The sequence below is a fragment of the Aptenodytes forsteri genome, unplaced genomic scaffold (genome assembly GCF_000699145.1).
Source record: "Aptenodytes forsteri isolate BGI_AS27 unplaced genomic scaffold, ASM69914v1 Scaffold71, whole genome shotgun sequence".
Classification (NCBI taxonomy): Eukaryota; Metazoa; Chordata; class Aves; order Sphenisciformes; family Spheniscidae; genus Aptenodytes; species Aptenodytes forsteri.
Genome location: NW_008795923.1, coordinates 1,497,869 through 1,504,542, shown reverse-complemented (window position 1 = coordinate 1,504,542; position 6,674 = coordinate 1,497,869). Strand labels below are relative to the sequence as shown.

Below are 6,674 nucleotides of genomic sequence, written 5' to 3'. Positions count from 1 at the left end.
CCTCTGTGGATGCAGATTGCCACAGACTGAAATTATCTTGTTAATGTGGGCGAATACCTGAAGGGTGTACAGAAGATGGAGCCAGGCTCTTTTCAGTGGTGCCCAGTGACAGGAAAAGAGGCAATGGGCACAAACTGAAACACAGGAGGTTCCCTCTGAACACCAGGAACACTTTTTTTAATGTGAGGGTGACTAAGCACTGGCACAGAGTTGGTTGTGGGGTTTCCATCCTTAGAGATATTCAAAAACCATCTGGACGTGGTCCCTGTCTGCTGGCTCCGGGTGGCCCTGCTTGAGCAGGGGTGTTGGACCAGTTTCCCTCCAGAGGTCCTTTCCAACCTCAACCAGTCTGTGATTCTGTGGGATTATACAAAGATGCAAGTCTCTGAAGACTCAAGATCAGGCCCTAATTATTGTTTGGATGTCAGGTAACTGTTGCTCTGTTGTGGATAATAAAACATTAAGCAATTTGTGTAATCCTCTTTAATGTCTTAATGTGCAACATGCAATTTTATTTTTTTTTTAATTTAAGTTCACCTTAAGTGATAACAGGCTGTATGTGATACTAGTGTAGTACTGTAATGCCTCTGAAGTCCCAGATGGTTACAGCATTCAGTGTGCTCAGCAGGACAACAGATAGATAAGTTCTTTGAGGAAAAGACTGGAATATAAGAGAGAGAGAGGATACAAGAGGCTCTTTCAGAGGACACGCTGAAGAGAAAACAAAGAGGACAGAACATAACTGAGGAAGAGGCAAGGCTTCCGAGAAAAACATAGCTTGCTGGTCTAACAGGGTAAAGATGAACCTCTGGTTCTGAGGTTTACCTAGGAAGCAGTTTATGTAGACCTTAAAAATAGTATTAAGAAGTTCATGTATGTGCTTCTTGAGTTAGAATTTGTCTCCTGTTTCAGAGACATATTATTAGGTCAATTAAGAAATACCCATTTTTTTCAGTATCTTTGTTTTTGGTTGCCAAACCTGAGACTTACGGAAACAGATACTCTTCATATATTTTCCAGTCTCATTTATTTCGCTTGAAGAAGTGAAGGAGGCAGTTAACATATTTAAAATGTAGCTATAAGCCAAATGCCAATTCATCCTCTCTAAATACTGTAAGAGCATGAAAGAAATGTGCAGCATGCCCTAGTGCATTTTCTTTAGTCTCTGCCATTGGAAATACCAGTATTATGTCAGTGGGATGCAAAATGATTTCCAAAAGGTATGTGATCAGTGTCACCATCCCCTGGCTGTTTTGTTGAAGCAGTAATCCCAGGTACCATTGACTGTTCTAACCTTCATCAGTGGCTGGTACGGTGCAAAACGTCATCTGTTTTTGCTCACATCAAAACTAAGGAGAAGAGCAAAAAAGTATGATTGGTCAAGAAAAGGATGAAGAAATTGGAATTGTTTGGTGTAGAAGTCAAAAAGGAGATGTAAGTTTTAAAACATGTAAAATTTGGCTACAGAGAATTTGGCTACAAAGCTGAAGGAAAAACTTCTCTGAGTTGGCTTTGAAGAGGTCAAAACTAGAAGTCTTAAATTGCAACAAGGGAGACGCAGATTTTAAATGTTAGAAACAAAAATCTTTTTAATGCTAAAAGTAGTGAAACACTTGAACAGATTATTTTGGGATGTTGTGGGATCCCAGTTAGAAAGGTTAAGCAAGTACTTCTTTAGGAATGATAGGAACAGTTTTTCCTAACGCATGCAGGCAGAGGGCAATTTTGCAAGTTACGTTTTTTCTCTGGTTCGAAGACATAAGCGCAATATAAAATCACTTTCGAACTTTAGGAACGTTGCACAGATTGCTATTCAAATGTTGCTTACACTTTTTAAAAATGTGGCTGGATCAATTAACATAATTATCTCAAAATATCTAATATTGTTGTGGTTTTGTCTAACACTTTATTCAGCTTCTGTTCTCACTTTGTCTAGAAAAATTAAAAAAAAAATATCCACTTGATTCCTGGGAACCTGGCTAGGAGAAGTATATGTACCCTGCATGGCATAAAAGGATTTTAGCAATATGCCTTTTTTACAGTTATGATGCAAAATAATTTTAATGTAGTTTTTTCGTTTGCATATATGCATGCCAGCTTTATTCAGAACCTTTACCTTCTTTCTTTTTTTATTCTTAACTAACTTGCCTTCCGAGCCATTGAATGAAGACTAAAAAGTTCCTCTGAATACAGCTACTTTGGTTCTTAAGATAGCAGATAGTGCTGGAAATTAAAGCATAAGTTTTGAATATTTGAGTGAAGTGAATTAAGACATAATTATTTGTTGCCTTCTTCACTACTATAGTTATTACATTACTAGCAAGTAGGCTGTTGTCACATCCAAGAAAATGCTGAATGCAGTAAAAAAAATTTCCAGGCCGTAGATGGTAGATGTTAAGCTGCATGGAACGGGAGTTCCGCTATGGAAGACCTAACTGACTTGTCAAGAGTAAAACATGAACAGAAGATGAGCGCTTTCGTGCCATCTTCTACTCCTAGTCCTAAAAGGTTGATAGAGTAGTCATTTTAAAGTATGATTAAAGAGGTAAGTGCATGTGCTTGAGATTCCTGTTTGTGAAACAACAGAAACTCTCTGAGACCTCAGGGCTGGGGTGAGACAGGAGGTGCTGAGCCCCGGTCACGAAGAGGCAGTAATTCCTAGGTGACTGCTATAGGCAGCTTTAAAGAGGCTCAAGGGGGTCCTAATGTGGGTAACCACACTCAAATTATTAAAAAGATGCCGTATTAGATCTAAGTTATGCATAATGTGGATTATCAAAGGCTGCTGCTTTCATGGATGTATGGGAAAAGAGACTTATCAAAAAGATAGGTAGATATTGTCAGAATATTGGTTTAAAATGTTGCTGTGAAGGAATCTGTTTTGATACTATAACCAGTTTTAAATTCTGCTGTGATTTTTGACAGGAAGAACCCTGTCATTTTTTTCCGCCATAGCATCAGTGGATGGTAGAGGAGCTCTTCAAAGAGACTGCTAGTGAACTGAATCCAGTTTCTTTTATGTATTAGAGTTGTTACTATTGACTCTTTTTATTTGTTTTACTTTTCCTCTGCTCTGTTTGTTGAATGTTACTAATTTCTCAGCATTAGGAACACAGCCTAAGAAAAGGTTCTTCAGGCTTGGATTCCTTTGGTAAGCTGCACTGAGATAATTGTCTGGTTAGCAACAGATTAGCATTTTACAGTCCTACTTATTATGGCAAGATTTACTGGCAGCTTTTTACAAACATCCTGCAGATGCACCTCTGATCTTTCTGCAGTCTATTGGAATATTTTCTTTTTGATTCTAGAACTCTGTTTTAAATAGGAGCGTCTCATTGAGGTCCTTATTCCAAGACTGGGTCCTGGTTTCATGCTGCTGTTTCTTTCCAACTAAAGCTTCCTCAAGCAAATCAAAGTTCCTCACGGGTATTCATCTCCTTGGGAATCGTTGAATCAACAGACGTTTGCAGGAGCACAGGGCAGCTTTTCAAAGCCAGGCAGCTTTTTATCTGTCAGCCAGAATGAGGTATTTGAGCATGTCCTTGGGTGACAGTAGAGAAGTGAAAGTCTTGCAATTGTGGTCATGGTAGGTGCATCTCTGCTTCTCTGATCCTGTAAGAGCCTCCCTCTTTCTGAACGGGGTAGTAAAGCTCTCATCACACTGTCCAGATAGTCTTGTTTTTTGTTTCAACTTGCAGTCACATCTTTTTCACATACTTGTTCGCAAGCGATTGTTAAAAATTTATGTGGCAGTGTTGGTGTTGCCATGTATCTTTAGAAGAATCCAAGCTCTGGTACTTGCTCATGTTTTGACTGTTCTTAAGTGGCTATGCATAGTAGCTCAGGTACTGCGCTCTCTTGTTCCCTTGTTCATATCATCCTACAGTGATTTGATGTAAAAATCAATGGATGACCTGAATCCTACACAACTTTTATGACAGTAATACAGAGTTTCTTCATATTACATGAAACAACTCCCAATCCTTTATTGTTAATACAGTTCTTCTTTTATGGGAAGGGGTTTGTAGTACAGAATGTGTTTGTTACTTTCCTGGTCCCCTACTTTCTCCTTATTAATAGCATTGTAAAGGAGTCACAATAGAAGATTGCCGCATCCTAAACATCATAACTGCTTTTGGTTTAATAATTGCCATTCTTTGACAATAAAGACTATCCTATGGCATCTGTGCATATGGATTTATGAATAATATATCAAATATCCTAATTTAGAGCAGTCCTTTACTAGACAGGAAAGGTGAAGAAGGAAATACTCTTTTAACTAGTAGTGGTTACTTTAGGCCATCTGTTTTTATTTCTAGTTACATTGTAACAATATCACATTATCACAGTGAGTGTCCCCATAGAACTTTTTGGAAACTCTCAAGTGTGGGTTTTTTGTGTGTTGCTCTTCTTTTTGCTGTAGAGAGATACGTGCAGATAGAAAAACAAACACAAAGAGCATTATTTAGACTGAACGTTAATTTTTAGATTCTGTGTCATCTTTCAGTTAGTAGAGTCATCTTTGTATCTGGTGTCTTCTGTATTTTCTGACTTGAGGGTTATGCTGCATTTGAATTTTCTTTTTCTGTGTAAAATGACAATAAAAATGAAACCTGAGTTTGTGAAGTGTTCTTTAATTAGAAGATGAGAGTTTTCTGTAAATGTCTGGCTGTTGAAGAGGCTATGAATCACATCGCTTTACAGGGGATTTTGAGTCACTGATGTAAAACACAGTAATGTCAAATGCATTATGAATGTCAGACAAATTTATAAGATTTTATAACTGTCGGGGTCAGTTTCATTTAGATAGAGATGCTTGTATGCATAACTATTATTGTCAAGAGATGAATAAGAATATTTTGAGTCCTGAACCTGTTCTTCCTAAAAAAGATATGTGTGCATGCCAATACAAAGTAGTGTAATAACACGTTTTGATAATGTCAGATTATTTTATGTGAATGTATGCTTTTTCTGTGAAACCTTAGCTATAAAAATCAGAATGATTGCTGCAAAGTAAGTTAATCAAGACCACGTTTAGGAGATTCTTAGTTAAGTCAATTAAGGTACGGTACTTCAACTATTTTCCCTAATAGGCTTATTTAGCTTTTTGAGTAAATTGTGAGGTTACAGATTAAAAAATGACTTCCTGAACTGAGTATAATGTTTTAGGAGCTATATTTTAATTGAGTGCTCTCATTCCTTAAAAAAAATGCAAAAAAATAGTTGTCTTAGTTTGGAAGGCTGGCTGTTATGTACTTTTAACTTCTTTTTTAGGTTTGTAGGCGGAGAGCTGAATATCTGTTACAATGCTGTAGATCGTCATGTTGAGAATGGAAGAGGAGACCAAATTGCCATTATTTATGACAGTCCTGTAACAAATACCAAAGAGAAAATAACATATAAGGAACTTCTTGAACAGGTATGCTTGAAAATAACCTTGTTACTGAAAATGGCCAGTAAATATTGCACAGCAGGTAGATACTAGAGAGGTAGAAATGGTCTACCTTGCTAGTTTATTCCTTTTGCTGTGCTCAGTATTGATTGATAAGCTTCAATACCTGTACCCAATTATACTGCATCTAAGAGGTTTTGATCTTCCTCTAATTCTTCTTTTTCTTCTGCAGTTTAACAGTTTTTTTCCTGGTTGGTTAAACTTTGAACTTTTCTCTATTGGATTTCTTTTTTTCCCCTCCTAACAGTTCTTATTTCATATTTAAAAGGTAAAGCCAATTAGTCAAATCACTTGACAGTTGCTATGATGAACAAAAATACAATTCCGGTAGAAATGAAGATGCGTACCTTGCCTATTGCTGCACATAACTGAGTGTTGAAATTTGACAGGGAGGAGCTCTAAAGAGAGCTGCATCACCTGCCCTGCTGTAGGCTGTAGTGGGGCTACTGGTGGCCCCACACTAGTTTTCTGTCTGGAAAGTCTGTGGATTTTGACTTCCCTGTCAGCTGAGGTAGCTTACCCCCAGCTGGGGTCGTGAATACCCAGTTCTGCATCAGCCCATTCAGATTTACTCAGTGCCTGGCTGCGGGTTGTTGCCACCATGGGTGTTTGCAGTCTGCCCCGTTCTCCACTCTCACAGCCATCAGCTGGTCGTTTGCCCTCACGCTGCTCCTCTGTTTAGCTGGCTTTTTTCTTCCAGTTACGTGTAGCAGTTGCACCTAATGCTGAGTGCAAAGAAATGCTGGAGTCAGACTCATATTTTTCCTTAATGTATTTCAATGTGCAAGATGCATTACAGTGAATGGAACACACTCGCTCTACTTCAGACATGCACGTAGTGTCTGGAGTAATGTGAACCTACGGTTTAAAATGTGAAATGAGGTTCACAATACAGTAATTCAGTTTGTGAGGGTTTTATTCCACTGTTGCAGGAAAAGAGGTCATACAGCTACAAAAAATGATAAACCTGTACTGCACTCTACCTTTTAAGGAAAATATAGAAAACATATACTCCTCACTAGTTTTCTGTTGATTTACTAAGTCTGAAAAAGAACTTAGAAGTTACCATGCAGTATGTTGGAGCTAGAACAACTAGCTTCAGTGTTTTAAGAAATCAGGAGACTTTAAAAGGGCCCAACTCCTTATCTAATTTTATTTATTCTTTTATAGATAAGTATTATATATATAATATATAAAATAGATCTCTAACATTTATATTTAT

At 37.7% G+C, this 6,674-nt stretch overlaps 1 protein-coding gene across 1 annotated transcript in view; it reads left to right on the top strand.

Annotated features, from left to right (window-relative positions):
* The first annotated feature begins 5,365 nt into the window (after positions 1 to 5,365).
* The window catches only part of ACSS3 (acyl-CoA synthetase short-chain family member 3), an 81,491-nt gene continuing 80,182 nt past the window's right edge, over positions 5,366 to 6,674 (top strand). Inside the window, exon 1 of the mRNA XM_019473564.1 lies at positions 5,366 to 5,419. The gene's annotated coding sequence lies outside the window, so the exon portion shown is untranslated. The remainder of the gene's footprint in view (positions 5,420 to 6,674) is intronic.